The sequence below is a fragment of the Lontra canadensis genome, unplaced genomic scaffold, assembly GCF_010015895.1.
Source record: "Lontra canadensis isolate GAN:19392208 unplaced genomic scaffold, GSC_riverotter_1.0 scaffold150, whole genome shotgun sequence".
Classification (NCBI taxonomy): Eukaryota; Metazoa; Chordata; class Mammalia; order Carnivora; family Mustelidae; genus Lontra; species Lontra canadensis.
In genome coordinates, this window is record NW_022631144.1 from 168,590 (window position 1) to 187,625 (window position 19,036).

Sequence of the window (19,036 nt, forward strand, 5' to 3'; positions counted from 1 at the left end):
GTCCATACTCCCCCATAGAATAAGGTTGTTAGAAATGTGACTTCTGGGAATGGCTGACATCAGAACTCCTTACAACCAAAGCAGATGAGAATAGTCTACTCTTTATTCCAGAAAGGGTAGAATTTCCTTATAAAGCTGTGGACATGAAACTATTGATGAAGCACTTGGGATATTTGGTTGAATTAAAAAGGCCATCCAGGACCATCCCAAGGAATCATTGAAATCACTGAAGACCTTCACGGTTAGTAGACACTGTCTATCTTACCATAAAGGACAACAGCTGTTATTGTCCAGAATTTACTGTAGAGTAGGCCCTGTTTTAAATGCTTTACATACAGGCTCTCTTTTCACATTTATAGCAACTTTTATGAGGTTGGTGTTACTGCCTACAGCTTAAGGTGAAGACCCTGGGATACACAAAGGGTGACTAAGTTGGATGCAACTTGGTGTCTACACCATCAGGTCTAATTTAGAGGGAGGGAAATTGATACCCTATCTTCCCTCAGAGTCTGTTCCCTCAGTGTTTAACAACTTCGTATTTTTCCTGATGAAAAGATTTTCTCTGAATCTAATTCAGATTGCTCATGTGGCAGTTGAAGCCCTTTCCCTCTTTGTCTCCTTTGTGGCGGCAGAGAACAGCTGGTCACCATCCCACTGACAATGATATGCCGTCAAGTAGGGGACAGTCATTGTCCTCCTTCCGAACCAACAATACCAGCTCCTTGAACCATTTTTCCTCAGCCCCATTTTCCACCAAACCTTCAATTACTTCTTTGTTTCTTTCAGTTCTTTGAGAATGAGCTCCACAGCTCACATCCTTACCAGACCTGGATGTGAGCCAGGATGAGGTTCAGGCACTTCTCATTCATGTTCCTCTGAATTTCCCTAAGATGGACACCACAAGCCTGATTTCTAATCTACATTCAACCTCAGGGGCCCATCCCAGAATGTCCACACCCAGATCTTGGCTTCCTATGCAGGCACTCACAACCGTAGAGGACACAGAGATCTCCAGTGACCTTCACTTCATTGTGTGCTAAAGTTTATCATGGTGTCCTTAGCTGTGCCCCCCTCCCTGGGGGTGCCCTCTCCTGCTTTCCAAATAGCCTCACAACTCTCCCTTTCTTTAAAGGCTCTGCTCTGCCTGATGACCAGGAGAGTGGACTCTCACTCACCTCTGACAAGATGCACACATTTTCTATTTCTCTGTAAGCTCTTTTGACTTTCTGTCTCAGAATCTTTGTGTATATATCATTCATTTAAAACACTAATTTGCAGTTTAATTTTTAAAACAGGCAGTATGTGCACATAGTATCCAATTCAAAAGGTGCAAAGAAGTACACACTGCAAACATTTTTCCCTAATATCTTGTACCCCAGAGGTAGGCAACCAGAGTTACCAATTTCTTATGTATCATTCCAGATACATCCTATGTATCCAATTTGTAATTTTATGTGTGTGTATATGCATTCATATACATATACACATATATATACATATACAAACATGTATGTGTATGTATATAATTACATATGCAAATGTGTGTGGATCCACAAATTGGATAACTACTACAAACATTTTTTTGTACTTTCTTTTCATTGAGTAGTTTAGCTTGGATGCTGTTCCATTATGAGTTCATAAAGAGCATCCCCATCTTCTTTATAGCTGTATAAGTTTCTATTCCATGGATAGACCCTAATTAATGTCGGTCTCTACTGAGGCACATTTTGTTCTAAGAGCGTAGGCTTCAGAATCAGACTACCTTGACAGAGTTCTGGCTCATCACTGATTAGCTATATGGTGTTGGGTAACTTCTTTGTGCCTCAGTTTTCTTGTCTGTAAAATGGGAATTGCAATAGTACTTCCTCCCTAGGGCTGTTGTGGGGATTAAATATAATAATCAGTGTAAAGTGCTTAGAACAGTGTGTGTCACATAGTCAGCTCTCCAGTAAATATTAGCTTTTGATTAGGTTGTTTCCCAAGTTTTGCTATTGGATTCTATGCTGCAGTGAACAGCCTTGAATATAGGAGTGAGATCAAGTATCTAATAGCCGCCCCAGCACAAGCACAGGTCAATCAGAATGAGGCTGGGCACGGGGCTGACGCATGGTCCTGGCGGCCCCTGCAGTATCAGGCATGACCTCTTGAGTTGCCCTGTTGCAGCAAGGTCTGGGGGTTTGAGAGGAGGAGCTGGATGACAGGGCAGAAGTGGGGTGCTGGGTGGGCTCAGGGCAGCTGTGTTTACCAATACATCAGGAAGAATTTCAGTATTTTAACAATCAGTGCAGCACATCTGGAGCATACCAGGTGAATTTAGCTCTATGTTTAAGTATCATTTCACACATGATCATGAGTATCTTTTAAGATAGATTCCTGGAAATGGGATTACTGGCTAAAGGGTTATGCATACTTGCAATCTGTCCTCCTTAGAGATTGTACCAATTTACATTCCTACCAGCAATAGATGGGAATGCTTGTTCTTTATCCTCACTGGTACAGTATGTTAGCAGACTTCTTTTTATCTGTGCCCATCTGATGGGTGAGAAATGATATCTCAGTGTAACTTGCATTTCTCTTATTACAACTGAGTGTAGATGTCTTTTTATGTGTTACCGGCCATTTATATGTCATTTTTTGTCTTTTATTATGATTCTTATTATGATTGAGTCTCAATGTCATTTTATAGGTATAATGTTCATGTGTATATCTTTTCTATGTATCATATTTGCAGGTGGTTTACCCATTTTTCTTTCGTGTTTAGAACTTTTGTTCTGTCCAAGGCTTGCATTCAATTGTTCTAGCCCCAGCTGGAGTGGATTGTCCAAACTGCATTCAACTCTTACCAAAAAAAAAGTCTTAAAATAAGATGACCCATTTAATGCCATGTGCTGCTATACGGGTTAATTGGATGTGAAATATTCGCAGCAGGTTCTCAATAAAAGATATAATAGAAAGATGAAGGTCAGTGTTGGGCCTGAGTGTTGTATTATGCCCAACCTGCATTTTAAACCCAAAGGTTGCTAAAAAGATTATTAATAGGTAGAACAAAGGACACATTTGGGGACATGGCCCATTTTATTTTGAAAAGGCCCCCATCTGTTGGGGAAATTCAGCTGATGGCTCAATGGTAAGCTATCTTTCTTCAGTGGGGACAAGGCTACTTATCATCAAGAAGGCATATTTTCAGAGCTCTACAGTGGTGGTGATACTGTATTTACACTATTCCTTTTGTGTTTCAGAGGCTGAATATAGGCCATAACTATGGAGCAGAATCAGATATGATGAAAATCATGATGCTGGTCTCCTTAGAAATGATTCTGAAACACAGGAGCCAACCAGGTACTTAAAACATCAGTCTTTACATATAGAACAATCTTTTATTAAACATCTGCTATTCAAAGGCTTTGTTTACCCTTTGCAGAGTTCCCTAATCAGCATAGTTCATATGAATGTTATCTCTTCTCTGTACCCTCAAAGCATCCCATGTTCACCCCTCTCAATATAAAAATATTTTTTATTCATTATTGCAACCATTTACTTCCTTATGTATGTCTTTCACTAGTTTGTAAGCTCCTTGAAGGTAAGTCCTGAGGTGGTGTTTTTTTGTTTTTTTTTTTTTTAATCTATCTCCAGTCCTAGCACAGAACCAAGCCTACTATAGGTGCTCAACAACAGGCCTGAGCCAATGGAGAAAGAGACCAACTCAACTCTCCAGGCTTTCTTTCCTTCCCTCCCTTTCTATTTTAGTGTTCTCCTTGTGGTCATTGCCCTGTGAAGCTGCATGTCCTGTCTCTGTTCTCTGACTGTGGTGGTCACCCATGCCTCCTGCTCCTAGGTTAGGTCAGACCTTTGCTATTTTAACATTCAAAGTTTACCTGTTCTGCTTCCCATTTGCTTCAGGATCTTTGGTGTTTTTGATCTATGTGAAACTCATTCATTAGGGTGGGTGGGGGAATTTTCAATTAAAAAAGGAATCCTTGAGAAGATAAAGAAGCCAAAGCATTAATTAAAAAATATGAATTCCTAGGAATAGAGTTTTTTTTTTTTGGCAGAGTGGCTTTTATGTTACACATCTAGTACTATACCAGAGTTGATCACTAACAATATGTTAATGACTTCCCTCATCTTTCTCTTATTCAGCAATTAATTAAAATATCCCAATACTGATAAGCATTTCATAAATATTTTGATCTTACTTTGCCTGCCGTAATAGTGGAATAAAGTAAAGGAGGACTATATTAGCTTTGGAGAAAACAAGTCTAAGCTTAAGGTCCCAACTTTGTTGCTTTTGACAAGTCACTGATCACTAGGTCTTGGTTTCCTCATCTGTAAAATGGAGATAACAGTTTCTAGCTTCTAGCTTACAAGGACTAGATGGAAGAGGCCCTTGTGCCCTTGGTGGACTGCTGAGTTGGCTTTCTCTGGCTCACAAGAGCCATTTGTTAAATTTTCAAGAACTTCTGAGTGGGTTGGTAACATAGCCACATTAAAAAATTAAAGTATATAAACTTACAATTAAATACATTGTTTTAAAGATGTTATTTATTTATTTATGTGACACACAGAGAAAGAGAGAGAGAGACAGAAGCAGGCAGAATGGCAGGCAGAAGGAGAGGGAGAAGCAGGCTCCCTGCTGAGCAGAGAGCCCAAGACCCTGGGATCAGGACCTGAGCCAAAGGCAGACACTTAACTGCTGAGCCACCCACCCGCCCCTAAATATATTTTTTAAAAAGATGTGATAAATGTTTAAAACTCCTCACTTTCTGGTTATTGTGGTGTATTTTGCAATTATATATGCTGTTGTGGTTTTTCACATCTGTTGTACCTGTAAAGTGGAAATACTAAGTAATGGTATACCACTGAACCTGTCTTCCCAATCTTGTGTTAAGTACCATCTGGTTGATAGTTTGGCCATGATGAGAACATTTACATGACAGAAATGAGCAAAAAATCCATGAATCAGGATTTGATTCATTGTTTTGTTGATGGTCTGAGGCAAGCAGGGCTGGCAGACAGAATTTGGTCCATTGATATTTTGAAACAACCTGCAAACTAAGAAGAGGTTTTCTATTTTTAAAAGATTGTAAACTATGACAGAGACCAGATGTGGCTGCAAAACCTAAAATATTTATTTTTTGGCCCTTGCAAGAAAATTTTGCCATCTCTGGGCTAGGTGGAATAAAGATTAAACTTAGAAGTGTGTCCTGCTTATAGCTTTACATTGTGAGGAACATATACACAAAAATGAAGGCATGTCTTCCACAGTCTGAAAACTATTATCTGATTCAGCCAAGAAGCTGCTCATGTTACTGATTAATGAAAGAGTTTCCAACATATATGTTGGAACTGAAAGAGGGTGCGATTTAATGGATATAATTTGTGTGAGGGTAGCAGTTCAATAATATATCACGCATGTGATTTCATGACAGCAAATGCATTGGGGAAAAACATTCGTGGAACAGAATGCAGTTCTGTTGATCAAATCAGGGTTGAAAATCAGCGAGCAATACAAGAGTTCGGCGAAGCTAAGTGAAAGCATTCTGTGAGGGTCAGTTGGGCTACATGGAATTTATAATATACAAAAACTTTGTGTTATGTTATTATTTGTGAAACATGTTACACATGTCTAATATCTAAAAAGTAACATGAGCGTGTGTGTGTGTGTGTATGTCCCTCTCTGAGAGAGAGTTCCTGGCACACCTACCTCCCCTATCCATATTTCTTCACAACTCCTCTGTGTTCTTAGCTGAAAAACACTGGCCTTCCTTCCTTCATGGGATTCTGCAAGCTACTCCAGGCTCAGAGCTTTTGCTGTTGCCTTTTTCTTACCCTGAAATTTTCTCCTTCTCAATACCTTTCATTCCCAATGCCAGAGATCCTTCAGATCTAGTTCTGTAGGCAGATATGATAGTGTGAAATGCCCAAGGAAAAAGAGTAGTAACTAATGCTTAGTTGGCAAGTCTAGGTATCAGACACTCTATATGAACCAGCACTTTGCACATATTAATTGATTTAATCTTTACAATAACCCTGTGAAATAGGTAGTAATTATATGTCCACTTTACAGATGAGGAGACATAGAAATGTTAAGTAAAATCCTAAGGTCTAAGGTCATACAACTCACAGGTGGCAGAGCTGAGATTTGAACCCTAGTGATAAGTTCCTGAGTCTGTGTCTTCAACCATCAGCTTCCATGGCTGCTAGGGGGAATGAAATCACAATACAGGCTCTTGCCATTCAAGAAGAATCGGTCTGGGAGTCATGCAGGAGTCCTTCGGTTATCCCAGAGCTGCAGAGCAGGGTGAGTGTCATCACAGACTCTTCAAATAGGAGGGGAAAATTTATGGGGCTGGGTTCCCCCTCTTCCTGTGATGAAGGGTGTGTCTGGGGGCATGCTTCAGTACATAGGGAGTCCATGGGTATAGGGAGTATGAGTCTGTAGGACCTACAGAGGCTACTTAATAAGAGAAGTAAAATGTAGCACTCCTAAGGGGTTTGAATGTAGACCTTCCACTAACTTTACAATGGGGGAACATTGGTGGATGCACATATACGGACACACACACACACATACACACCCATGTGTGCACATGCTGCCTTGGAAAGTTCTTCTTTTCTCAGCTCACTCATTGATTTTTGCTAACAAATAATTATGCAATAGTTTTCCATGAGAGCACTATGAGAAGACAAGGGATGGATACAAAGGCAAGTTGACTACCATGCTTTTCCTCCAGAAATTTTGTTCTTTTAAAGGGGTAAGTAGGTAACTATTATATACAAGATCAGAGGAATTAAAGGACAATGAGAGAACTACAAATAAAGGATGAGGAGGGTTTGGTGGGCAGAGTAGGGGAAGATGAGGAATGGGGATGACTTCAGGTAGAACATAGCACTTGTGGTGAACCTGCCAGACCTGAGGATATGAAAGGAAGGTGATTTAGGTAAAAGGAGGAACTTGAGCAAAGGCACAGAGCCAGGAGAGGTTGGCATAGGTGGGTAAGAGGTTAAGGTCTAATTGTTTAGAGACAGGATGTAAGAAAATGCTAGAGACCTTGAAGAGACAGGATGTAAGAAAATGCTAGAAAGATGGATTAGGGCTAGACTGTCCAAGGGTGAAAGGAGTTCTAAATGTCAGACCAAAGCATTTTAAATTTATTTTTATGGCAGTGGGAACCCACTGGGGGATTTTGATTAGCAGAACACCTAGGAAGTTGCTTGCTGGGTACATAGTATGCAGATGACCATTCGATATCAGTTCAATTGATAAAACAATTAGTTCAATTGATAAAACAAAATTGAAACTTATTGGGTGCTTGCTGTAGGTCAGGCACCTTTCAAATATTTTGCACATTTTTAACAATGCGTGTAATTCTCACCACAGCCCATGAGATACGGTATCTCCACCTTACGGAGGAAGAAACTAAGACTCAGAGAGGCTATGTGTCTTGCCCAGGGTTATGACAAACAAATAGGCATCTGACTGGAGCCCATGCTTTATACCGCCATGCAACTTGAAAAACAGAGGGAGAAAAAAAAGTAAAGAGAAAAGAGGTATGAGGCCGATGCTGTTCTTCAGAAAGGAGGCTGTGGTAGGCCCAAATTAGCAGAGGAACAGGGTGGGTTGGAAATAAGAGACATTCCAAAGATAGAATCCACATGGATCTGTTATTACTTGCTATAGGAGGCCCAGGAGAGGGAAGGGTCAAGAAGGCTCGGTTGCTAACTTCAGTCCCTGGGAGGTGGTGGAGCTATTAAAAGAAATTAGGGGGGAGGGGAAAGGACAGTTCAGTTTCAGACCAGCCTGCAGAAACCTGGGGACTCAGAACCCTACCAAGGAGCCTGAGGAGATTTGCTTTAAAAGCCGAGCTTCAGGGTTTCTCGGACAGGTCCCGTTCCTTTCTTTGGGGCTGTGGGAGTTTGTCCTGGGAATCTCGAGGCCCTCCCAAGGTTCCTTTCTATGTTTATATCATTTATCAGGGAAAGGATTGTTAATGACTAATCTGTGTTCATGAGGCACGGAGCCAAGGAAGAGATGTTGCTGCTGAGCCGGAAGGCCGTCTGCGATCATCCACAGCTTTTACTAGAACTCCCTCCTCTTTCTCCTCCTCCTCCTCCTCCTCACCCTGCTGTCTCTTGGATTCACCCCAATGCAAACCCAGGTTCTGAGCATTTGTAGCAAAAGTGCTGTGATTTGGAGAAGAAGATTGGCCTCAGAATCCTCCGAGGGCCTTGAAAGTTCATCTCCAACCTGAGACAATCTAAGTGAGTACCTAATTCCTCTGGGCCAGGTATCCATCTGAAGGCAGCAGAGGGGAAGTTATCATTTAAAATTTCTCTTTAATATCAGGAAGTTTGATCGATGGATGAATTCTAAGTTACTAGAATCTAATGCAAAATCCTGAAAACAAGAAGGGAAAGAAAAGGAAAGAAACTCTAAAAACAAACAAGAGGAAGCAGGAGTTCATGGGTCTAACAGTTGCTTACCTTATTGACAAATTATTTAGGAATATCTTTTAAACATTGTGGTTATCCAAGAGAATCACAGAGACAGTGAATTTCAGAAGTTTCTCTGTTCTGATTCCATAGACAATTTGACCTGAATAGTATGCTCTATTTTGGTGATTTATCAAATTTTGCTGTGAGTTTGGGAATACTGCTAATCTCAAATGACTTGGGACCTAGGGACAGGATGATGTTTAAGCCATGCGTAAATGAAATAAAATTTTTCCTAGAAGAGTAGGTTTAAAAAGCTTTCTCTTTTGATTTTGGTTGTAAACTTGGTTTCCACTTATCATATTAATATTGGATGGAAACACTAAAAAAGATGGAAAATGTTAGGAAGAACTTTGAGATTAAAATTGTCCAACGTCTGAATCTACAGATAAGGCATTGCCTTGTCTGCTTACTGCCATAGTGAATTAGGCAACTAACTATAAGGTGATCCTGGATTATTTCTCTTTACTGAGTTTTTATTTCGAGGCGGGGAGGGGATACTCATGACTCACTTTGGATTCTTTCCTTGGGAAACTCACCTGAGTTTTAAAGAAATCTGATATTGCCTCTGGGGCTGCCTTAGATAAAGGGACCTCAGAGTATTGACAAGGGAAGTAGAACGAGCCATCACTGGGTTTCTAGCTGATTTTATGAAATGATAAACACTTCATCTTTGAGTCACCCCCTCCTCCAAGTGATGGACCTATGCCATTTGCACCGTGGACTCTTCTGTTTTGCTGAGAATGTTGCAATGTGGCTGATGCAACTTGGAGGTAGCTGATAATTACCACTTAGGGACAACACACACTTGTTCTGAGACCCTCCCTCAGTATCTGCAGCTCTGTTTTCCTCCCAATTCCTCTGCCCTCTTTCCAGAGTCCGAGAGGGAAAGGAATGTACTCTGGTCTTCCCACACCTTCCATACCTCCCAAATCTGGCCAGATTGTGATGGAACACCTGGTAGTACTTTGTAAGGAAAGGAAAAGAAATATGTGTGTCCATGAGTGTGTAGTGGAGTTCGCTGATTTTGAGCCTCTACTAATATGTCACAGGCTTTCTCTAAACTGCTTGTTTCTTTCTCACAATGAGCCTGCTTGGGAGTTTTTCTTATATTCATTTTACAGATGAGCAAACAGAGCCTCAAAGTGGACAACTCATTTTTTTTGTTTGTTTTTTGAGTAAACTCTACCTACAATGTGGGGCTAGGACTCACGACCCTGAGATCAAAAGTCACATGTTCTACCCACTGAGCCAGGCAGGCGCCTCCTCAGAAGACAAATAACCTATTCACGATCACACAGTTAGGAAGTCGCAGATACTGAACATGAGGGCAGGTCTTTCTGACTCCAAAGTCCTTTCCTTGCTACCCTGACTTTGTCGGAAACTGGGAAACGTTGACATCAGGACTAATGGGAGAGCAGGCAGAGCAGCCTGCAAACATTTTAGTGGGAAGGGGTGACACATTAAGCCCTAGCACAGTTGTGAGAAGTCCTAAAGCCTTGTAGAGTGTTTTCTAGTAGCTGCGCTATTAGCAGGGGTAATTGGAAACTTCCAACTGTATTTGCTTTAACCCAGAGATTAGTCTAGGAGCACTGGTTCGAGACTTCAGTCATGAGCATTTTAATTAAAGACTCCATGAGCCCACCATGGTGCTATGATTAGGGATGTCCGAGAAGAGCTTAACACTGCTGTGGTTCACAGGGTCTGAAGGTTATGAGAGTCAGGAGAATACACATCACCATGTGACAGATTCAAACAGACTCATGCTGTCCATAGGTGGGTGGATGAAAGAAAGCATGAAGGAATAGGTTCTTTTCTTTTCTTTTTTAAAGATTTTTATTTATTTATTTGACAGGCAGATCACAAGTAGGCAGAGAGAGGCAGGCAGAGAGAGAGGAGGAAGCAGGCTCCCCACCGAGCAGAGAGCCTGATGCGGGGCTCGATCCCAGGACCCTGGGATCACGACCTGAGCCGAAGGCAGAGGCTTTAACCCACTGAGCCACCCAGGCGCCCCGGAATAGGTTCTTTTCTTGATAGTGAAAATTTTCCCTTTGTTTTTCTAAAGTCTCATTTTCCTCTTTCATCCTAGCAACAGAGAACGTGAAGGGGCTAAGAGACATAGGAACAATTTTCTTCTTCCCAGCTATTTCTTATTGCTGTATTACTTGCTGCCAGTGGAGTTGTGGCCACAAGGCATCGCTATACATGAGTCCTTAGTTACCCAGCTGCATGGGGAGGAAAATGTTGCTCCTTATACAAAAATATCCACCCACTTCTCTCTTCTCTCTCTCTCTTTTTTTTTTAAAGATTTTATTTATTTATTTGACAGGCAGAGATCACAAGAAGGCAGAGAGGCAGGGAAACAGGCTCCCCGCTGTGCAGAGAGCCCGATGCGGGGCTCGATCCCAGGACCCTGGGATCATGACCTGAGCCGAAGGCAGCGGCTTAACCCACTAAGCCACCCAGGCGCCCCACTTCTCTCTTCTCTTATCCCACTCTGTAATTCCCTAACCCCTGTGCCCTCCACAGAGAGTTATTTTCTCCCTTAGTTTGCCCCTTTCCAATTTTGGTAATAAAGCAGTGTCTGCTATTCTTCCTCTCTCTCCTTTCTTTAAGTTTCTGTCAATACAAAGTTAATCTAACACAACTTGATTGTGAAGTGAAACACTGCATAGAAAAAACAATACTGTTTTTTGTTGTTAGGTCTAAGTATTACAACAGAGTTCTGAGTGAAATGAATATATAGGAATATAATATAAGTTTTGATTTTTATTTTTCAAGATAAAATCCTAATAAAACTTTGAGATTTTTACTTCCTGCTCTAAATAGAATCAATGCTGTGTGAACATACTGTGCCAAGTTTTATCCGGGAACGATATTTAAGAGTTAGAATTGCATTTTACTGTAATACATACTGCTCAAGGGCCCTCCAGAAAGATGAAAATCTATGCCCCCACTAGTAGTCTCTGAGGATACGTATTAGCATGCAAAAATCTTTCAATAATCTGATAGGTGGAAATGGTATCTAGTTATATTAATTTGCATTTTTCTGATTATTAATTAGTTTCAGATGTTTTGTATGTTTATTGGCTACTTTTATTTTCCTTTTGGTGAATTTTCCTCTTTATATCCTTTGCCAATTTCTTTCCTGGATTGTTTATCTTTTCTGTTTTTATTTATAGGAGTTATTTATGTATTGTTTGTACCAATTTTTGGCTACTATTTATGTTGTAAATATTTTCTCCCAGTTTGTTTCGTATATTTAGCTCTGTTTATGGTGTCTTGATTTCTTTTCGATTTTAATATAGTCAACTTTATTCCTTTCCTATTTATTTCTTGTTTAAGAAGTTCTTCTTAACCCTTTCATTCACAAAGATCATGAATGTGTGTTCCGATATTTTTCCCAATAATTTTATAATTTTAAAAATCTTTAATCCACCTGAGACTTATTTTGAAGAATGATACAAGATAAACATCTTTAATTTTTTTCCCCTCAAAGGAATAGTCAATTTTCTGGACACTATTTCTTGAATAGGTCATCCATCCCCCTCTGGTTCCTGCTGAATCCACCAACTACGGCAGAGAAAACAGATGGCCGCCTGGAACATAGCATGTGATTTCCTTTCCTATAGCCATCCCCACTGCATGCCCTCTGCCTAGTCTAATGCCTACTCAAGATTAAATTCAAGAGGCAGCCCTCCACCCTCAGAAAGTTTTCCTAGTCACATGTACACTTGACACTCACCAATGATTCCCATTTAGAATAGAATCAAAACTCTTTACCACAGTCAACAAGGCCATATGAAAGCTGTCTTATCTCAGGCCTCATCTCCTATACTGTCCCTTTGTCACCCATCTCCAGCCTCATTGGGCTTTTGCTGTTCCTGCCGTATTCCAAGCTCAGGCTCTTAGCACTTGCTGACCTCTCTGCCTTTGGTTTTAATTGCCTCTTGCATGGCTTACTCCTTATCCACCACTTCTCAGCTCAAATGTCCACTCTTCACAGAGTTCTTCTCGGTTAACTCTGTCCAAAATAGTGTCCAATGGCATCACACTATCCCTTGTCCCCTTTATTTTCTTATTATCACCAGTGGAAATCTCACTTTTTGTTTATTTGCAAATTAACCATCTCTTCCCCTATGTTGAATGAATCGATGAATATCCTTGCTTATGCTCCTGAAGGGACTTGTGCTTACCTCTGTCATAACAACTCCCAGACTATTTTAATTGGGTTTTCCTTGCTGGACATTTCCACTGAACTTCTTGAAGGATCATGATTTTTTTTTTTTCATCTTTATATACCTGGTGCATATATGCCTGGTGACTCTGTGACTGACACAGAGTCAATAAATGTATATTGACTGAATAAATAAGTGCATAAATGAATTCACTTGGCATTGACATTGGAAATTGACATTGAGATGCCATTTTAAAAGAGTAAACAAGCTACTTTAAACAAAATACTTTCTTTAGATGCCAGTGAAACAATAGCCAACAAATCAATCATATTAATCATTTGGGGGATTATAATCAACTGTCTAATATTATGTAACAAGCTACCCCAAAACTTAATGGCTGAAAAAGATAATGATTTATCATTTCTTTTTTTTTTTTTTAAAGATTTTATATGTTTATTTGTCAGACTGAAAGAGAGAGAGCATAAGCCTGTGGAGTGGCAGGCAAAGGCAGAGGAAGAAGCAGGTTCCCTGCTGAGCAAGGAGCCCAATGTGAGATTCGATCCCAGAGCCTGGGATCATAAAAGCCAAAGGCAGACTCTTAACTGACTGAACCACTCTGATTTATCCTTTCTTATAATTCTATGGGTTGGCTAGGTGGTTCTGCTTTTTCCTGGGCTCAATCATGCAACTGATTTCAACTGGAGGATCAACTAGGTCTTACTTCCACGACTGGGTCCTTAATGTTGCTGTTGGTTGGGATGCTTGCATGGCTAAGTCTCTTTTGCCTGGAGTATTTCATTCCCGGTCTCTTTATGGTGTGATGGTCTCAGGACATCATTCCAAGAGGGTGAAAACAGAAGCCACAGGTCTCTTGAGGCTTAGCCTTGGAATAGAACAATTCTCTGGGTCAAAGCAAATCACAATAATAACAACTCATTAAAGGGGTGGAGGAATAGACTTCACTGCATAGTGGGAAAAACTGCAAAGTCAGTTTTTGGTTCAAGATGACATTGGTAATCACTACAGCAATTTGCGTAACATTTTCCGGATTTATTATGAGCTTTTTTAGGACTCACTCCGTGCCTGAAAACCTACATCCATAATTTTTTTTTAAGATTTTTTTTTTTTTTAATTTGACAGACAGATCACAAGTAGGCAGAGAGGCAGGCAGAGAGAGAGGAGGAAGCAGGCTCCCCACTGAGCAGAGAGCCCGATGTGGGGCTCGATCCCAGGACCCTGGGATCATGACCTGAGCCGAAGGCAGAGGCTTTAACCCACTGAGCCACCCAGGCGCCCCAACATCCATAATTTTTTGAGACAGACTCCTTCCTACTTTGGACATGTCTAGTTATTGTGGAATAATACTGTGGGATAATGCCTCTGACATTCTTAGATGTCCTTGAACCTAGATGTGAATGTCTACTAAGCACCTCCTTAAATTTTTTGAGCTCTTAGCAAAGGATCTTATAGCCGCACCCATGATATGATATCTACCCTGGGGCCATTTCCTGAGAATCTTCTGTCAGATGGAAAGACCAAAAATGCAACGTTCTTACTTTTCAACTTAGCATGTCTTGAACCCTTCATATTTACTTTAAATTCTGCTTACAAAATGAACAGTGTCTTCCTCAACTCATCTCTTTCTTTATGGACCTCATCATGTGCAGATAAATATACCAACACATTCATTACACTCCTTGGAAATCTCCTTAATCAGGTCCACAAGTCCACTAGAAAACTCTCCATCTTCTGAGTTACCACAGGTGAGAGTATTGCCAATTGTTTCATGATTACAATATATGACCCATCCCCTTTCCAGCTTCGTAGAGTAATTTCTTCACCATTCTTCCGATTTCCAGAGCAATCTTCTCAGTGCTCTTTTAGGCTCTGCCCAATTCCCAGATCCCAAAATCATATAGCCATATGGTTTAGCCTTTTTTCTTTTTTTTAAATATCCTCCTTCTCCAGGTATTGCTTTCTATATCTCTTGTTTTATTCTTTGTAATAACTACCCCAAAGCATAGTAACTTAAAAGAGTGTGAATAATTACTCATAATTAGTTCTCATAATTACTCATAATCAATTCTCATATTTCTATTAATCAGCTGAGTAGCCCCTCTACTAGTTTTGCATGGACTCATTCATGTGGCTTATTCAGATAGAAGATCAACTAGAATGGAAGGTCCAAGATGGTCTTACTAACAGGTCTGATGTCTTGGTGTGGCTGCCACATGGGATGTTTGAGAGAGTTGAACTTCTTTATCCAAGAGGTTTTATATCCGGGAGCATCTACACAGAGTGTTTCAGTCTCAGGGCAACATTCCTAGATGAGGAAAAGAATCTCCAAGTCCTCTTATGGCCTAACTCACATGTCTCATAGCATTGCATCCACCATTCGACTTGTCAAGGAAGTTACCAGACCAGTTCTCTTAGTTCAGGGGCTGGGGAATAGATGTCATCTATTGAAGGGTAGAAGCAAACCCACATTGCAAAAGTGTGTGTGGAATGGAAGAATGTGTGGTGCCTACTTTTGCAAAATTTTAGGAGAACCAATGAATTATTTGAGGAAAAAAAAGATGATAGGTCAGTAATAAAGAAACCATAAAAAACTTCTTGACCATTCTGAATATAGCAGATTGTGGGGAAAAATGAAACAGCTTTCCTGACTATGAAGAGTAAACATTAAGACAAAACATGGGGTGCCTGGGTGGCTCTGTGGGTTAAAGCCTCTGCCTTCGGCTCAGGTCATGATCCCAGGGTCCTGGGATCGAGCCCCGCATCGGGCTCTCTGCTCGGTGGGGAGCCTGCTTCCTCCTCTCTCTCTCTGCCTGCCTCTCTGCCTACTTGTGATCTCTGTCAAATAAACAAATAAAATCTTTAAAAAAAAAAAAGAAGACAAAACACTATTTCTGGTAATTCTCAGGAAAGAGAAATTAACAAAGGGAGATTTGGGAGGGTTATTAAAACTATTTCCTGGGGTGTTCAATTCCATGTATAAAATGGATAAGAGATTTTCAACAGGAATGGATACAGTTCACTAATTAGGGATCCACTGTGGGAAAACAGCCTCAGTTATCAGGTTTTATATGTGATTTAAAAAATCCTCCTTCAGTTTTTATGTGTGTTCTTGGACATTTCAATTCACTAATGATCCTGTGGCCCAAACAAGACTGATTCTAAAGGTGGTTGGTTATCTGTGAAGGTATACTATTCATTTTTCATTTGTGCATTCAGTTAGTTTATTCATCCTCTAATGCATTCAATCAACAATATCTCTTGCATATCTACTATGTGTCTGGCAGTCTGCTAGGCACTGGAGATCCTGGGTGAGCTTTCCTGGAATTGATGGTACAGTGGGGAAGACAGACAATCAATCACTACAAACGAAAAGATAGAATTAAAACTATGACAAGAGGAAGTACTCAGTGGTATGAAAACCTCCTGAAGGGTAGTGCTGGTCAAGAGAAGCTGGACTGGGGCTTGAGCAAGATTAGCAAGAGACAAGTACAGAATAGAAGGAATACTTAATGTCAGGTTCATGGCCCTAGGGGACTCAACTTTTTTATCCAGTTGGAGATAAAGCTCAGCCACTCTTTAAGCCCCATTGTATAACTCCCATGCACAGAAACTCAAAGGGCTGTAGAGGCTGTAGAGGTCTGGTATTTTTGGCTCACAATACTTGAAGGTAATATACTTTTAAATGGAGACTTGAGAAACATGAAAGAAGAATCAATATAATATAATAAATATAATATAAATATAATATAAATATAACAGGCAAACCCTTTATAGGATTAATTAATTTGTTCATATGAACACATTGACTGCCTTAGGCAGAAGTGACTTTGCAGAACTGCCGATTCACCACGCTAGTTGGAGGATTAGTAAGGATTAGTTAAGTAAGGATTAGTTAAGTAAGGATTAGTAAGGATTAGGATTAGGATTAGTAAGTGGTTAGTTACAGTCTCGGTGGGAGAGCTGCACGAGTGAGCATGAATTTAGAGTTAGATGTGGGTTTACATCCCTGTTCTGCTTACCACTAGGTGAGAAGGTCAATGTGTCAGAGTGACTTTGAGAAGCGTGACCTTGAGAAGTTTGCTGAATCTCTTTGAATCTCAGTTTTCTCACCTATAAAGTTTGTATGTTAATACTTACTTGACTAATTATAGATTAAATGAGATAACATAGTATGGATGCTGACACATAGTAAGTACTCATAAAATGGTAGATATTATTTTAGTCTATCTCCCCCCAGATATGTACTAGTTACAGTGACAGTAATAAATACCGTTTTGTTCCTAGAGGGCACCACTTTCAGGGTAATGTGGTCACAATGACCACACTGGCTCAAGGTCATCCTTCCTGACCTGTGGTTGGTACTGGCCGAACATTGTCTTATACATCTCTCTGGACTTTGGGAAGGATCTATATACTTTAAATTGTATTTTTGCCTGAAAAGAATTACTTCAGTTTGAGTGCTTCCGGGAAGACCAGATTTTTTTTTTTTTAAAGAGTTCCTTTCTCTTTTCTCTTAAGAGCATTCTTCCAAATTTTAGCTGAATCAAAGCTTCCCCTGGGCATGAAATAATGACAGCTAGAAAAAGCCTACTTTTTTACTGTTCTTTAAGAATGATTTACATATTTAACTTTGCCCTCAACAACTGGGTTCATCTGAGAAAAGCGTCACCAAGGATGGTGTCCTTGGGTGTGAACAGTTTATAGAGGACCAGCACATGTAACTGGTTTTTATCTTCATCTTCTGAGAACTGAGATTCTTCTAAATCAGAGTCAAAGCTGTTTAATTAGAACAGGGTTTCTCCAAGGTCTCTGTTTGCAAATGGTTTATGCTGCATCAGAGGAGATCCACACACCATGAACTTCCAGTGACACAAAGTATCTAAACAAGTAAAAATTGATAACCAGAAATTTGGTCTAAGTTACCAGTCACTATGTGTCTTATCACATTAAAAACAAACAGTGCGAACGATTTCTGAAGCTGTTCTTGGGTCCTTAAGTTAAGACTTAGCGTATAGCATCATACAAATAAACATGAAGTAAAATAAACATTTTGTTCCTGCTTCCACTGATACCCAGGGCTTAAGCTTTGAATCATCAGCCTTTCTTCTCCCAGCCCCCTCTTTATGTTTGCTATATTCAAGGCCCCTATTTTCCATTTCCCAGACCCCACAAAGTGAAGCACGTGATCCCCTCACTTCAGCCACAAATTTCTGCCTTTCACTGCTTACCCTCCCCATCCCACCTTCTCACTAGAGTACTCTTAAACATAGATCTCATTGTGCCATTCAGTGCTTCCAGTAGTGCCTCACTGGCCACAGTTAGAGTCCCCAAACATTTTATGGAAAGGAATACTTTTGGGGCACTTGGATGGCTCAGTTAGCTAAGCGTCTGCCTTCAGCTCTGGTCATGATCCCAGAGTCGTGGGATTGAGCCCCACATTGGGCTCCCTGCTCAGTGGGGAGCTTAGTTTCTCCCTCTCCTTCTCCACCACATCCCACTCATCTTCTCTCTGTCTCTTTGTCAAATAAATAAATAAATAATTTTTTTAAAAAGAAAGGAATACTCTTTCCTCAGAGCCTTAAGAATGTGTAAGGAGGACAGAATCATGTATGAACTTGCATAACTTCACTGATGAGGAAGATTTTTACATATATAATTTCATTCAATCTTTTTCATCATGAAATATTTCCCACATGCAAAAACATTGAATAATATCAACCTCCTTGTATTTATCCTCTAGCTTAAGAAGGAGAGTATTACAGATGCCATGGAAATTTCCTATGTACCCACCCAGGCCTTCTACAACACTATTCTGACTATGGATTCAACACTTCCATACATGTCTCTGTAGGTTAGAGTGGGGATTATAAGCGTTTCCTATAAAGACCAGGTAGTGAATATTTTAGGCTTTGCAGACCATGTGGACTATGTTGAAACTGTTTAACTCTGCTATTGTGTGAAGACAACCATAGATATATAAGCAAAAGGGCAAATTTAAAGTGTACTGTTTGATTTTCCTACCATGTGCTTGCGTTACCATTTTAAAAATTAGAGTTTCATTTTCTTTAAGCCCCTTCAGGAATCATAACTCCATCAAACCTGGTTTGAGCAGACTCTGCCATGGATTCTGGATCTGGAGGGTTTTCTTGTTAGCTAATCAGGGGAACCTACATAATGGATTTCCAGCCAGAGGTAGTAACCCAAATGCTATAGAATTAGAGGAATTAGGCTTTCATTTGGGTAAGTGATTGATAAATTATGTCCTTTGTGCTAATAGGGGAAATCATATCCTTATCTTTTGCCACTTCCAGGAAGAGCATGACAAATGGCAGGGAACTGGGCAGAAC

The 19,036-nt window shown here is 40.3% G+C and overlaps 1 protein-coding gene across 2 annotated transcripts in view; it reads left to right on the forward strand.

Annotated features, from left to right (window-relative positions):
* Positions 1 to 7,955: 7,955 nt before the first annotated feature.
* Positions 7,956 to 19,036, forward strand: part of NR1H4 (nuclear receptor subfamily 1 group H member 4) — a 66,673-nt gene continuing 55,592 nt past the window's right edge. The window contains exon 1 of one of the 2 annotated variants that reach the window (XM_032844303.1): positions 7,956 to 8,262. The gene's annotated coding sequence lies outside the window, so the exon portion shown is untranslated. The remainder of the gene's footprint in view (positions 8,263 to 19,036) is intronic. The other variant, XM_032844306.1, reaches the window with a different exon arrangement.